This window comes from Phyllostomus discolor, chromosome X, assembly GCF_004126475.2.
Source record: "Phyllostomus discolor isolate MPI-MPIP mPhyDis1 chromosome X, mPhyDis1.pri.v3, whole genome shotgun sequence".
In the NCBI taxonomy this organism is placed as follows: Eukaryota; Metazoa; Chordata; class Mammalia; order Chiroptera; family Phyllostomidae; genus Phyllostomus; species Phyllostomus discolor.
Window position 1 is genome coordinate 40093744 of NC_050198.1, and position 15417 is coordinate 40109160.

The 15417-nt window shown below is 39.1% G+C and overlaps 1 protein-coding gene across 1 annotated transcript in view; it reads left to right on the forward strand.

Annotated features, from left to right (window-relative positions):
• The first annotated feature begins 3850 nt into the window (after positions 1-3850).
• The window catches only part of GABRA3 (gamma-aminobutyric acid type A receptor subunit alpha3), a 351529-nt gene continuing 339962 nt past the window's right edge, over positions 3851-15417 (forward strand). The window contains exon 1 of the mRNA XM_036017204.1: positions 3851-4034. The gene's annotated coding sequence lies outside the window, so the exon portion shown is untranslated. The remainder of the gene's footprint in view (positions 4035-15417) is intronic.

Here is a 15417-nt window from a genome sequence, read left to right on the forward strand (position 1 = left end):
GTGGCTTAACTGAAACTCCCAATTATCCCTTATGGTGGGCAACACTGAAAACTCTAATTCTGTCAATTTCATTTAGGTTTTTTGGACTCTGTCCCCACATGCATAATTTATGGTTCTATCAAAGATTTGGACAGTTTTTACATAGAATTAGGGTCTCCCACTTTATAATTCTATCCATTCTTAGATTTCTCTCATCACATTCCAGTTTTAGGGGTCAACCTGAATTCTGTCTGCTGGCTCTTGAAGCCACTAGGACTGTGTGACCCCTGGCCTGTGAGAGCCAACTGTGCACATCTCTTCTCAAGTTCATCATGTTGATAGAATTGGCCATGGTGGGAATATTTACACTGTGGAAATTGAGAAATGCTACAAATCAGGCTTTTATTTATTTTTTCCTGGGGAGCCAGTTGTTAAACAATTAACAGCTGCAACACTTACTTGTAGTTTCTCTAGAGCTTTAGTTGCTGTTTTGGCTTGGGGCCTGCCCTCAGGCAAAAATTCCTATAAAAAGGGGGAAACTCACCTAGTGTTGTTCCTTTTTGCAATTATCAATTCCCTTCTAATTATGCCTGCTTATGATTACTTTCCAATGCATTCATACTGTTGTTTTATTTTTTGTCTGGAGTTTATTATTTCTATCTGCAGCAGTTTTGGCTTAATAGAAACTGCCTCAGTGCTACCAGAAGTGGTTCTCATAATGTTTTTCTGTGGTTGCAGTGAACTGAGAATATTTATGAAAATGCTAGTAATTTTTCACAGAGCTAAAATTGTATAATTTAAAGAATACTTTTTGTTTGAGAGTGTTTTCACCTAACTTCTTTGTATTAAAATATGTTTTCTTTCTTTATTTTTTAATTTTTAAGAAGATTTTATTTATTTATTTTCAGACAGAGGGGAAGGGAGGGAGACAGAGGGAGAGAAACATCCATGTGTAGTTTCTTCTCCCATGCCTCACACTGGGGAACCTGGCCCGCAACTCAGGCATATGTCCTAAATGGGAATCAAACTGGCAACCTTTTAGTTTGTAGGCTGGCACTCAATCCACTGAGCCACACCAGCCAGGGCAATATCTTTTCTTTAAAAAATTATTGTCCCGTAGAGGGTTTATTTGTTTAGTGTCTTTATTTGGAAAAAAAAGTTGGCCATTCACTATAGTGCGTGGAATAGTGTGCCACACCCCCCGCCCATCATGTCCACCCAGAACCTAAGGATGGATCTCATTTGGATGTGCAGTCTTTGCAGAAGTAATTAGTTAAAGATCTTGAAATGAAATAATCCTGGATTTAAGGGTGGGCCCTAAATCCAGTGACTGGTCTCTTTATAAGAGAAAAGATGGGGAGATTTGGTCACCTAGAGACACAAAGGAGGAGATAATTTGAAGACTGAGGCAGAGATTGGAGTGACGTTTCTACAAGTGAAGGAACACAAAACACCACCAAATGTGAAAGATGCAAGGAAAAATTCTCCTTCTATAATCTTTGGGGTAAGTGTGGCCCTGTCAGTATCTTGATGTCAGGCTTCTGGCCTCCAGAACTGTGAGAAAATAAATTTCTATTGTTTTAAGCCATTTCTATTGTTTAAGCCAACAGAATTTTTATGGCAGCCCTAGGAAATAATATAGCAACCTTAGCCAGTTCATACTATTTTGTTTTGCCATTTTGCTAATCTGTTAATTTCAACGGACGTTACCCTAAGAATCCTGAAACACCACTTCAAAAGAACTTATGCACCCCAATGTTCATAGCAGTACAATAGCCAAGTACTGGAAGCAACCTATGTAAACAAATGTACACAAAAAAATGTATATTTCTGCAGGAAGGAGTATGCTTAACTATGTGCTCACATAAACACTTGCTTTATGTACAACTTGCATGTTGCTTTGATAAACAAAAATACTATACCTGGGGTCATCAGTTTGGGTGCTGGTCTTGATTTAGTCACTGATTCACTATGACATTGTATAAACTAAATTTTTTTCTGTGAGCCAGATTCTCTTTCTGTACAATGAGATGGTTATCTTTATGGGTCCTCTCAGCTCAGGGACTTTGAGTCTATGAATCCCTGTCTCTCTCTCTACTCAATGGTCAGTATATGCTTTTGAAGAAGTATGTAGTTGGAGTGGAGTACATGTGTCTCACTGAATAGGATAAGAGAGTGTTAGGAAGTTTTTTTTTGTGGGGGGCGCCTGACAGGATCATAGTTTAGACAGAAATAGCATACTGTGGGAAAAATTTTAACTGCATGTTGTATCCTAGTCACTGTATGTATTTTGAGGCCAGTGCTCTTATTTAACACACGCAATGTAACTCACATTCAGCAGATACCCTGATGACCATTTTGATTCTCTGACTAAATGTGCTGGAAACAAATTATGAGGGGTTTTATTAAAAAACTTTTAATCCTAATTATTATATGCAGGTGGAAGCTGAACTCTTTGATAGGAGCAGATTTTTACACATATGCTCATATTCATATTACCCCTGAAACACTCAAAATGGAATGTCTGTCAAGTGTGATTTGGGGTCCAATTTGGATACTAACCTTTGTAGAACCTTTGAAATTGGTAGTCTATCTATTCACTCTCTATAGATCAATTCCTCTTTCACCTGGGATTTTCCTGTCTTAGATTCTAGATTGTTAGGTTCAAATGGGGTCTTTCAAGATCATCTACATCCATCACCATTCATTGTGCCATTGAGACAATGAGGGCCAGGTTGAAGAAATGACGTGAAGGTAATAGTGGTTTTTCAGAGGAAGAACTCAAACCTAAGTTCTTTTATTTTATTCTTAGAATGGGTCTCTTTCCACCTTCTGTTGCATTGTTATTATGCCCAGGTTTTATTTATTGTACCCCAATGATAATATAATTATTTTATACTTTGAATTAATTAATGTCCTTCTTTACCCCTCTTCTTCCCCCTTGTGCAAACTCACATGTGGGCTCACACATTTATGTATACATATTCCCATCAGTTTTTTTGAAAGGAAAACATTGTGGTTCTGCAGCTTTTCTGTTTTGCCTGAAGGGAAGTTCCAGCTGACAGTTCTGAATTGGGTTCATAATTCTACTTGGTTGGAGATGGGGTGGCCTTTAGGTCATTGGAGGATCCATATGGCTGAACCCTTTTGTCTTAGTGGGGTGGGAATGACAATCTTTGATGTACAATTTTTTTAAAACCCATTTTTGTCCTCAGATGTAGAATGTTAACAGACAGGATTGTCAAACCTTTGTTTGGAGCCTTTGCTAAGAATGCACATCCATAAAGATGTAAGGGATAGAGACCACTTTTCTCTGTCTTGAAGCAGCTTAGTAAGCATCACACATCAGCTAAGGTAATCCATACTTCCTTTATCCCATTCGCTTTTACTCTTTTGCTCTCTTTCTCTTCCCCTTGCTTCCTCTGCTCCTCCCCTTCTCTTTGAGCTTCCCTCGATTTCTCTGCTGGATATATTAAGGAATAAAATACTACTTTAGTGTTTCCTAAAACAACCACAGATCCAAAGCCTTGCAGCTCTGTATTTGGAGCCCCAGCACAGCTGCGTGCTCAGTGGTGAATCCGAAGGCAGCAAAGGGGGAGGGAGGGAAGGAAGGAAGGAAGGGAGGAAGGAAGGAAGGAAGGAAGGAAGGAAGGAAGGAAGGAAGGAAGGAAGGAAGGAAGAAAGGAAGGAAGGAAGGAAGAGGGAAAGGGGGAAAGAGAAGAAAGAGAGGGAGGGAGGGAAAAGAGGGGGAGAGAGAGAGGCAGGGGAGAGGGGGAGGGAGGGAGGGAGAGGAGAGAGAGAGAGAGGGAGAGGGAGAGGGAGAGGGAGAGGGAGAGGGAGAAGGGGGAGGAGAAAGGAAGAGAGGGAGGGTGAGGGAGAGCGTGAGCGCGCGCAAGCCAGCAAGCAAACCAGAGAGACAGAGGAGAGAGGGACCAGGATAGAGACCCAGAGAAAGAGAAGAGGAAGCAGAGCTCTGTGAGGGCTCAACCTCCAACTTGTTTCAGTTAATTCATCCTTTTCTTCTGTCCACTTCAGGGAAGTGACTGTGGCGCTTGGTAAGAAACCTAGATGTCCCTCCTTCCCCCTCCCCCAGCCTCAGGTCTTCTTTAGCGATAGCATCTCTCCCCCATACTGAGAGTCTTCTAGGGTTGGCGGGGAAGGCAAGACTTGCTTTGCAGCTGTTATGCTATCCTGGGTCTCCTGTGGGGCTAGTGGAAGCACAGAGTCTGCATCTGGGCAGGAAGGCGCCTGGGTAAAACCTGATTTAGGGAGGGGGTGTTGTGATGTGGTGTATGCGCGATTTGCTTCATTGTCACTGAATTGTTTTTTTCTTCTTTGGAAGCAGGTCAGCATTGACCTTGCAAATTGCTTGGGCGGGGGGGTGGGGGGGGGGGGGTGGGGCTCAGCTGCTGCAGAAAGCCATCCTATGGCCTTTAGCCAGAACAGACAGCACTGTCATGACCCTCCAGACAGCCCTAGGCACAGGGATGGAGTAATAGCTGGAGCTTCCTTTCTCCTTTAACTCTTTCTCTGCTGCTGCTTCTCATTGCTGGAAATGAGAAAGAAGAACACCTTTTCCTATCTCCCTATTACCTTCCCCAAATGCAAGCAAGTAGAAAGTTGTAAATAATTGCTTCCTTTAAAAGCAGATTGAGACCTACCCTGAGTTGCTTCACAAACTTGGGAGGCTTCTCTTGCTTCCCTGTGGCAAACCCCATTGCCTGCCCATTCCCCATCCCAGGTAGTTGAGCTGACAGGCTAGACGAGGGATTCAGATGCCTTACCCCAACATGCTGACACACATGGCATTTGGTCCAGCTGTGTCCTTGGGAGGAAAGAAACACCTGATGGTTTATCTGAAACTGGCTTCCAGTTTGCTGCTTCTCTGTGGCTGAGGGTTGCCTAGGTGGGAGGACTGGGGGAGGGGTGGCTGTTGGATTTAGAGAGACAGGGTGAGGAGACAGTATTCCTGTTGTGAATAATATGGTTTATCGAGGGTCAGTAAGTCTGATGTATAGAGCTATGCAAGGACTGGTTGAAGCTCTTGTAGCCTTTCTGACCTGGTAGGGGGAAGGATCTGGTTGCTTGATGGGGACTTCTTGAGTTTTCAACAGTGATGGGTCCATGATGTAATTATAACATCAACATTACTTATTGCTAATATTGCTGACTGCTTAGTAAGTTTTGGATCTTGGACTGAGGTTTAATGTGTATTATTCTTACATCAACCATATGAAGTAGATATTATTATCTTTGATTTACTGATGAGGAAACTGAGGCACAGAAAAATTAAGTAGATTTTCCAAGTTACAGAATAATTAAATGTCCCAATTGGGAATTAAAACACAGACAACCTGGTTCCAGAATGAAGTCTACACCATTAAGCACTACTGCCTCCTTGGGGAGAATTTTGAACCTTTCTCTGTTAGGCAAATGTAGGTACAGTAGGTAGGGTGCTACTTGGCAAGATTTGTGGGGGGGCGTTTAAAGCATAGCATAAGAAAAACTTACATTGGAGCATAGTGACTGGCTATTGTGGAGCCAGTCCTCAATAGGGTTTGCTGTAGGGACTGCCCAAAAAGCTTTCCTTGGCCAGCTTGTTTTCCTTTGAAAGGATGCCTGGAAAGACTTCACTTTGCCACTGTCAAAGCCTCATCCATCTCATGTTGGGTGAAAAAAACCATTCGTTTTAGGACCATATCTTGCTCTTATTTTCTGAAGGTTTAGGGTTACCCTGTCCTGAAAATTTTAGAATACTAAAACCTTGGAACTAGAATGATTGCTAAAGATCATTAAGCTTTATTTCTTCACCCAGTTCTTTAATTTGCTCTAAGCATTCAATTCATTGACTGATTTCTATTTGAACTCCCTTGCAGAGACAGAGAGCTCATTATATGGCTCTTTCTGTCTTTGAGAAACTCTGATTGTCAGAAAATGATCTCCATTATAAGCCAAGCTCTGTCTCCCTATAACCTTTATTCATTGGTTCTTTGGAATTATATGAAACGAATTTGTTTCTTAATAATAGCTCTTCAGATAGTTGAAGGCAACAATCACACCTTTCCCTTCAAGCGTCAGGTCTGACAAGATCACAAGTAAAGGGTTATCATTTGCTTCACTTTGGTGACTAGACTTTTATTAATATGGTCTAGTATCCCATTCTCTTGATTGTAAGCCACAAACTGATTGTACTGAACTTTCTAAGGCAGTGTTGATAGTGTATGTTCTTTTCCTTGGAAAACCTTGCTGTCTGATATTAAACTGGGAAGAAAGAAACTCTCTTTTCTTTTCCTAAAGACCAGGAATCATTTGGTTCTAGTCCTAAAAGTCCAGAACATTCATTTAGCAGTCAGACAATAGGCATGGTGGAAGATTTGAGAAGCAGGGTTTAAGGGTAGTTATTATAAAGGAGACAGTTCAAACAGTGGTGATTCAAGGTTCATACCATGTTTGGAAGGAAGAATAATCATTTGTTTCTGAGATACTTTTTGATAAAACAATGATATCACTGAGTGATGGTACAGAATGGGATTGGGTAAAATAAGAGTGAGCATGCAGTATGCTAGAGTGGAAAACTTACTTGGGTGTTAGCAAACATTAGTTTTGTTCCTAGCTCTACCATTTTGTCAATTACCTTGGACACATGACCTTCTTACTTTTTTTATTTTTATTTTAATTGTTGTTTCAGGACAGTTTCTGTCTTTTACTCCCATGCCCATCCCCCACTCCATGATCTTCTTTCTATGGACCTCAGTTTTTCCATCTGTAAAATGCTGAGGTGGAGGCTACCACCTCAGAAGGTTTTTTTTTTTTTTTTAAATTTAAAGTAAACTATAAATCTCAGGGTCCTAAAGATCTTCAGAAATCATCCAGCCAGTGCTTCTCAAACTTTGATGTGCAAAAGAATTCCCTGGGGATCTTGTTAAAATGCTAATTCTGATTCAGAGGATCTGGGATGGCTCCTGAGATTTTATATTATAACGAACTGCCAGGTAGTAATCCTGAACTTGCTGTTCCAGTGCTTGACAAAGTATCTTGGAGAAGTGGCAGTTTTTTTTCCCCAAGGATTCCAATCTACCACAGACTATAACTTTAGTAAAATACATTAACTATAAATTATTAAAAACTAAAGAAAAACATACAAAGTATAAATTCATAGTGTTATTATTAGCTTCAAAAGAGAAATTATTTTTGCCAAATTGCTGTAACATTTTGTAAGTGTTTATTCTCAACTTCTACCATTAGAGTGTTGCTGCCTGGTAACATATGTTCATGGGCAGGTACTGCTCTGTGGACCACACTTTGAGCAGCATTGTTCTAGGCTACCTGCCTAACTAATTTTAGGGGCCTAGATCGGGCCCAGTTACAATTTCTAAATTATCTCTGCCAGGTGATCTCTCACCCTCAGGTTAAATGTCTTCTTTGATAAAGAACTTAATATCACCCTGGCTGGTGTGGCTCAGTGGATTGAGTGCTGGCCTGCAAACCAAAAGTTCAACTCTCAGTCAGGGCACATGCCTGGGTTGCAGGCCAGGTCCCCAGTGGAGGGTGTCTGAGAAGCAATCACAAATTAATGTTTCTCTTTGCCCTGGCTGGCGTAGCTCAGTGAATTGAGCTCGGGCTGCGAACCAAAGTGTCACAGGTTCGATTCCCAGTCAGGGCACATGCCTGGGTTGCAGGCCATGGCCCCCAGCAACCGCACATTGATGTTTCTCTCTCTCTCTCTCTATATATATATATCCCTCCCTTCCCTCTCTAAAAATAAATAAATAAAATCTTTAAGAAAAAATAAAATCTTTAAAAAAAAAGCAATGCCAAGCTGAAGGTAGTATTTAAAAAAAAACAAATTAATGTTTCTCTTCTCTTCCTCCCTTCCCCTCTAAAAATAAATAAGTAAAATATCTTTTAAAAATTAAAAAAAAAGCTTTAATATTTTTCATTCCTCACCTGGGGCAGTTTCAATTTTGGAGCTCCAGTGGTACAATCAGTTAAGTGTGCTGTACTTACATGACAAAGAACTTAATATCCTCATGCAATAGGTATTGTGAATGTCATGAAAGCTTTTAAAGCTTATATAAATTCCACTCTTAGATTAAATATTCCAATCAAGTGGAGGCTGTGTTAATCCAATTTATTGTACCAGCAGCTACAAGCTGGCGTATGGCATAAAGCAGGTACTTAATAAATGTTTGCTAAGTGAATTAATAAACCACTTGGTATTAGTTGTGTCTTTTGGGGTCATGCTATTATTAAAGAAAAGTAATTTTGGTTTACTTCCAGTATTTGAGAGGCAGTATTTATCCTATTTTATAAATTTCTTATGGTGAATAGAAGGCCAGCTTATGCATCCTAAAGAGCTACATGGCATCCCAATTTTACTTTGAAGGAATTATAGGAAGCCAAAATCCCAAGTCTTTACCTTCAATTCAGTAATTCTTCAATTCAATCACTCAACAGCTGTTTATTTATTGATGTGGTTAGGCACCATACAGATAATACAAAGGTGAGCAAAACAGAAACCATCCTTGCTTACTTGGAGTGTATGATTTTATGGGGAAGAAGCAATAAATCAGATTATCACACAGTTGTGTTATTTCAGCAGCCATAAATGCTATGAAGGAAAAGTATGGGGGTAGGGGGCTATAAAGGCATATAACAGAGGAAATTGATCTTAGCTTTGGGTTTAAGAAAAGCTTCCTTGAGGAAGTGAGATCAATGCTGTGTAGAGACATGAGGGTGGGGTGGGAGTGATGGAGGGGATGGAATAGTTTTCTAGATGAGGGGAACATGCAGGAGTACCCTGAGATGAGAAAAGCATAGTGAATTTGAGAAATAGAACAAAAACTGGAATGGATAGAGTGGGCTGTTGTAAGGATTTTGGTCTTTATTCCAGAAACACAGAAACTGATGAAAGGCTTTTAATCAGGGCTAGTGATATGGCCTAAACTGAATCTATTTAGTATGTTTCTAAGTGCATACTATGAACCAAAGGAAATGAGGGAGAGACAGGCTGATTTAGCAATAGCCTCTGCCCTTCAAGATGACAAAGTAAGTGAGGGAAGAAATATACAGATAACTATTACACTCAAAGAATGAGATCCACACCCATAAAAAGAGAGGCAAAGGCCTTGTAGCCAAAGAGATCAAAGACAGTTCCTGAAAGTCATGTTTGAACTGGGCTTGGAAGATTAGACAAATTTTGAATGTGCAGAGCTTGGGGGATGGGAATGGTGTTCTAGGCAGAGGCCAGAAAAGCAGAGGACATGTATTGGGAACAGTGAAGAGCTCAGCTGTGTTGGAGTAAAGTGCGTGGTGGGAAAGTATGTGAAAAATATTTGGCAAGATAGGTTGAGAGCTTGACTGTAAATAAGATAGAATGCTAGCTTGGAATATTAGGGTTGTGCTCTATATACTGTAGAGGATCAACTTCCTCATTTTGTGGATGAGCAAACTGATCCTGAGAGGGGGAGTGACTTGATATGACTGAGATCACACATAGGTACTACTACTGCTGTAGCCCAGCAAGAGGTGCTGGGTACAATTGAAAAAATGTAGAATTTAAACTCTGGAAAGAAGTCACCTGGAGAGAGTGATTTGAAAGTCATTGATAAAGAGGATGTACTTGAAGTAGAAAGAAGGGATCCAAGGATATGGGAAAACAAAGATGACCCTGGGTGAAGGCTACAAAGGAGGAGAAGTCAGACATATGGAAGGAAAATTAGGAGAGTATAGTATTACGAAAGAGCCAAGAGAAGAGAGAATTTGTCTATTGGTTGGACAAATATTTTTAAATACATACCATTTACTAAGCATGGAGAATGTAATGGTGAGCAAAATAGACATGGTTGTTGCCACCTTGGGGCTCATGGTTTAGATGGAGAGATAGATGTTCTCCAAACAATTGAACTATATAGTTGGACATTGTGATTACTGTGTAGAGGAAAATCTACTACTTTAAGAAGAAAGATATGGTCAACATTATTAGACTTTTCAGCAGAATTGGGTACTGGTAAATGACACCCCTCCCTACTAATAGTTCTCCTTACTCTGATGCTCACAGTGCTTACTAATGGTTAAGACTGGATGATACATATCTATTTTGCAAAATTTGGCAGATGATACTTCTGTAAGGAATAGTCAGGTTTCCTCTGGCCTCATGCCTACAGGATCACAGGCTTACTTGAAAACTAGGTTATATATCATGTTGTTTAGCTGAAACTCTCAATGAACCAGCCCTCTCTCCAGATCCCCTGATTCTCCCCCATTTAACAAGTTAGGGAAATAGGCACTTGATAAGAAAAAAATGAAGAATTGAATATTAAAAATCTCTTCTTAAATGGGATTTCAGATAGCCTAGTCTAGAGTCTAGTCCTGGCTTGGATGCAACTTAGTCTCTTATGGCAAATGACTTGTCTTGTTTGAGCCTCAGTTTCTATAACTGTAAAATGAAAGGGTTTAGACTAGACCTAGATGATTTATAAATATTCTCCCAGCTGTAATGTTCTATAGTTCATGCTCTGTTCTATACTACATTCTCATGGTTCTTCAGTTCAGGCCCAGTCACTTATTTATGCAACACTAAAGATTTGATATGGAATTCTGAAGATTGTTAATTTTGATGGCAGTATTCACAGGGTTTGGAAGTGATAATAGGAGGGCCTCTGCTTTGTTTCATTCCTGAGATTGCTGAAATCATGACTGTCCTGAAAGCTAAGGTCACTGTATTCTAAAATCTGTAGTAAATTTGAGTATTGGGTGATATTTCCACTAGTGTTGGTGTGAAATAAACTAATGGCACTGAAAAGAAAATTGGGCAGAGTACTGTGAAATAGAGGCATGGTGATTATCTCATATTCTGAAATGTAATGACACAGGTAATCTCTTCTTAGGGTGGGAGATATTATAGTTAAAGGGAAATATTGGTTAGTAATGGAAAAGTATTTTTATGAGGTTTTGCTTCCTAGCAGTCATCATCAGTTTGGCTCAAATAAACTCATAACAATTCTTACATGTTTGGAAATTTCTTATGTTGACAATAGTTGTACCCTCAGTGCCTCTCCCAATTCTTATAACATGAGAGGTTCTCACATATGTATTGAATAAAGGCATAGTCATGAGATACTGGACAGGGTGGAAAGGAGGGGAGACGGTTCAGCCCCAAAGTCAACATGCCTATGTTCAGCCTCATTCCCAGAACTTCTCCTCATCCAAAATTCATCTTTATTCCATGTATAGAGAATTGAGAATGACAGGATCTCTCTTTCACCAGCTCTCACCTCACCACCAGTTTCTATATTCCTGGTTTGTTGTTTATTACATCTCTTTGGTACATTACAGATGCACTGTTTCTCATAACCTCTCCAAACACAATGCTTATGACTTGATCTTGACCTCACATACCTTCATCCTGTCACCTGTTTTTCAGAAGAATAGGATAATTAAGAGCAAACAAAGGGTAATAAATATGAAATTAAAGAAAGAATTCCTCTGCTTCTCATTTGAGACAGAACAGTACTTTATCACAGGGCAGGGCTTTGCCAGAATCTTGTTCCTTCACAGATTCATAGACCAAGACCTCACCCCCTGTGAGGATCCAGAGAGGATGGGAACTTCTCTGGAATTAGACTGTCTCAAGGGCACCTGCGACATCACCTCAAATATGTATAATACAGGATGACAGACTGTTTAACCTCAAATCTTTTTTAGGCCGAGAGGTATATATGACTGAATTAACAAAAATAAGATAAAAACAAAAAAATACCCACATGATTTTTTAAAAGATTTTATTTATGTATTTATTTATTTTTAGACAGAGGGGAAGGGAGGGAGAAAGAGAGACAGAAACATCAATGTGTAGTTGTCTCTCATGTGGCCCCCACTGGGGACCTGGCCTGCAACGCCCCAACTGAGAATCAAACTGGTGACCCTTTGGTTCACAGCCCGTGCTCAATCCACTGAGCTACACCAGCCAGGGCAAAAGCCCACATGATTTTAAAGGTATCGATATTTGTACATACTATGTGTCCTCACCATACACAGAAGGAAGACTAAAAATGTCTAGTATGTATATTTTGAAGGGTGCTTTCCTCTTTTAAAATAATTTCTTAAAAGGAATCAAGTATTACATAGATTTTTGGAACAGAAGGGGAGGTGAATGTGATCATACCATAAAATAACTTTAAAAATGTTACAATAGGAGCTCAGAAATAGCAGAGTTATTACCAATTATGTAATGGGAGTCTTATCACCCAGTATGTATAGTCTTTTTTTTTTTCAGTGTGAATAGTCCCAGGAAAGGTTGCTTAAAACCATATGATAATAATTACAATTGTTAGCAAGTTCTTTATACTGACTTAAAATCTGTCTTCTGAATCTACCCCATTGGTCATGCTCCTTTGAGGAACAATTAGGAGTGCTGAGTAATTTCCATTTCTCTTCCCTGTAATAGTCATTTAAAAGTTTTAAGATTATTTGATCTTTTTTATCTTTTTTCTAGGCCATATAGTCCCAATTCTTGAGCTCATATGACATGTGTTTTGAGTATCTCCTATGGGAGATGCTTCAGGTTTTAGTGCTACCCTTAATACACTATGTTCAAATCTAGACCTGGTACTCTAGGGATGGCTGACCAGCATGACCATTTAAAAATTTTTGCACATTTAACTTATCTTAAAACTATAATATTTACCTTTAAACTGTTTTTTTCTAGTTAGAAAAATAAGATGGCCTCATAGTAGACAATTTAGAAAATGGAGAGAAGTTAACACAACCTCTAAATACTTACTCCAAAGATAACTTGCTCTACTTCCGTCCAGATGTGTTTCCATGTTTATATAATTAGGATTCTACCTTATAAGTACTATTTTATATTTGCTTCTTCATTGGTATTATATTGTGAGCATTTCCACATGTGATTCATGACCCTTTAAACAATTTTGAGGGCTGCATAATTTTCAGTTGTGCAATTTATACCATAATTATTTAACGAATTTTATATTGGTCACTTAAATTATTTTATTAATTAAAAAATTTGTTTACTTATTGTCAGAGAGAGGGGAAGGGAAGAAGAAAGAGAGGGAGAGAAGCATCAATATGTGGTTGCCTCTCTCGCACCCCCAACTGGGGACCCGGCCTGTAACCTAGGCATATGCCCTAGCCTGGGAATCAAACCAGTGACCCTTTGGTTCATAGGCTAGCACTCAGTCCACTGAGCCACACCAGCCAGGGTGGTCATTTAAATTATTTTCAATAGTAAGTTATCATGAATATCCCTGAAATATATACCTTTAGATATATATCTTTGCTTCTTTGGTCCACACCTCTTTCAGGTATCACCTCATTCAAAAGTCACCTCTGAGGTTTTCTATAATGACTACATAAATATGCAAACCCTTCTTCCACACACATTTACTCTTCTCCTTTCTTGCTTTATTTTTTCTGCTTGGTCTGTATCATCATCTAATAGACTAAATATTTTACTTGTTGCTTGGATCCTTGTATTAAAATGTAAGCCCCTTGAACACAGGGATTTTTCTCTGTTTTATTCATTGTAGTATCTCCCAATACCTAGAACAATGTCTGACATGCTGTAGATCCTTAGTAAATATTTGTTAAATGAATTATTTTCTTAACATGGGTTTTTATAAGAGGCATTACTGGGCCTAAGGATATATAAAAATTTAAAGGCTTGGTATATGTGTGAAGTTGACACACTGTGTAAGATGGCCAATTTCTGCTCTTATACCTATGTCCATGCTGACTATTAACATTCTTTTAATAACTTTGCTAATCTGATGGAAGCAAATGGTATCTTTCTATTTTCATATGTTTCTTTTATTATAGTGAGTGTGAATACTTTGTGTTTCTTGGTCACTTTTGTTTCCTCTTTATGAACATACAAAGGTCTGACCAGAAGGTATCTGGCCATATAATATGAAAAATAGAGACATATATTAAAGAAGATACAAGATACAAGAAACATTGTACATAGGACAATGATGCCTCAGTCCCCTTCAAAGTAGGCATCTTGGGATCTCACACAGTTCTCCCAGTCACCATCAACTTCCCTGCCATATTTTACGGAATCTCATTGATGGTCTGAAATCTCTTCCCTTTCAAAAGTGATCTTAGTTTTGGAAAAAACCAGAAGTCCCACAGTGCCAAATGTGGGCTGTGGGGGGCTGAGTTACCTGGGTGATTTGATGTTTCACCAAAACATTCTGAATAGAGGGAAACTGTTATTTAAATATTACCTTTTATTTCTTCACTTTGTTCAAATTTATTATTATGAATTTATAGTTTACATTTACAGGGGTATTCAACCTTTTGGAATCTCTGGGCAGCACTGGAAGAAGAATTGTCTTGGGCCACACATTAAATACACAAACACCAACAAAAACTGATGAGCAAAAAAGAAAAGTTTTTAGTAAATTTATGATTTTGTGTTTGGCCACATTCATAGCCATCCTAGGCCACATGCAGCCCATAGGCTGCAGGTTGGACACCGCTGATTATGAGTTTATTTTCTTGTTTTTTTTTCTTTTTAACTTTGGAATAATTTAAAATATTTTAAAAGGAACTCAGAGAAGTATCTAAAACAATAAACAAATAACCACTATATACTGCTCAGAATGAACAAGTGTTAGCATTTTGCCATTTCTGCTGAAGATATATTTTAAGAAAATAAAACAGTTCAGGTAAACTTTATCTTCCCTTGTATCTAGCTCCAGCTTCATTTGCCTCCACATCCTTCCAAAACAACATCTGGAGACAACCCCATTTTCTAACTTTTTTGTTTGGTTACATTTTACTTAGTGATTTGTATGAGTTCTTTTTTCCCCTTTTTAAAAAGTATATTTTATTGGTTATGCTATTACAGTTTTCCCAATTTCTCCCCTCTATCCCCGCCTCTACCCTGCATCCCCCAACCCTCCAACATTCCGCCCCTTAGTTCATGTTCATGGGTTGTACATATAAGTTCTTTGACTTCTCTGTTTCCTATATCATTCTTCAACCTCCCCCATCTATTTTATGCCTACCAGTTATGCCTCTTATTCCCTGTACCTCCCCCCCCCATTCTTTCCCTCTTCCTCCCCACTGAAAACCCTCCATGTGATGTCCATTTCTCCAATTCTGCTCCTGTTCTAGTTGTTTGCTTAGTATTTGTGTTCATTTTTTTTTTAGGTTCAGTTGTTGACAGTTGTGAGTTTGTTGTCATTTTACTCTTTATAGTTTTTGATCTTCTTCAATTTCTTAGATAAATCCCTTTAACATTTCATACAATAAGGGCTTGGTGATGATGAACTCCTTTAATTTTACCTTATCTGGGAAGCCTTTTATCTTCAGTCTGGTTCACCGCCTCACTGCGGGCCCTTTCAGCCAGCCCTGCCTGTTCAGTGTGCTGTCTTGCCGCGGGTTCTCTGTCCGCCTGTCTGCCTT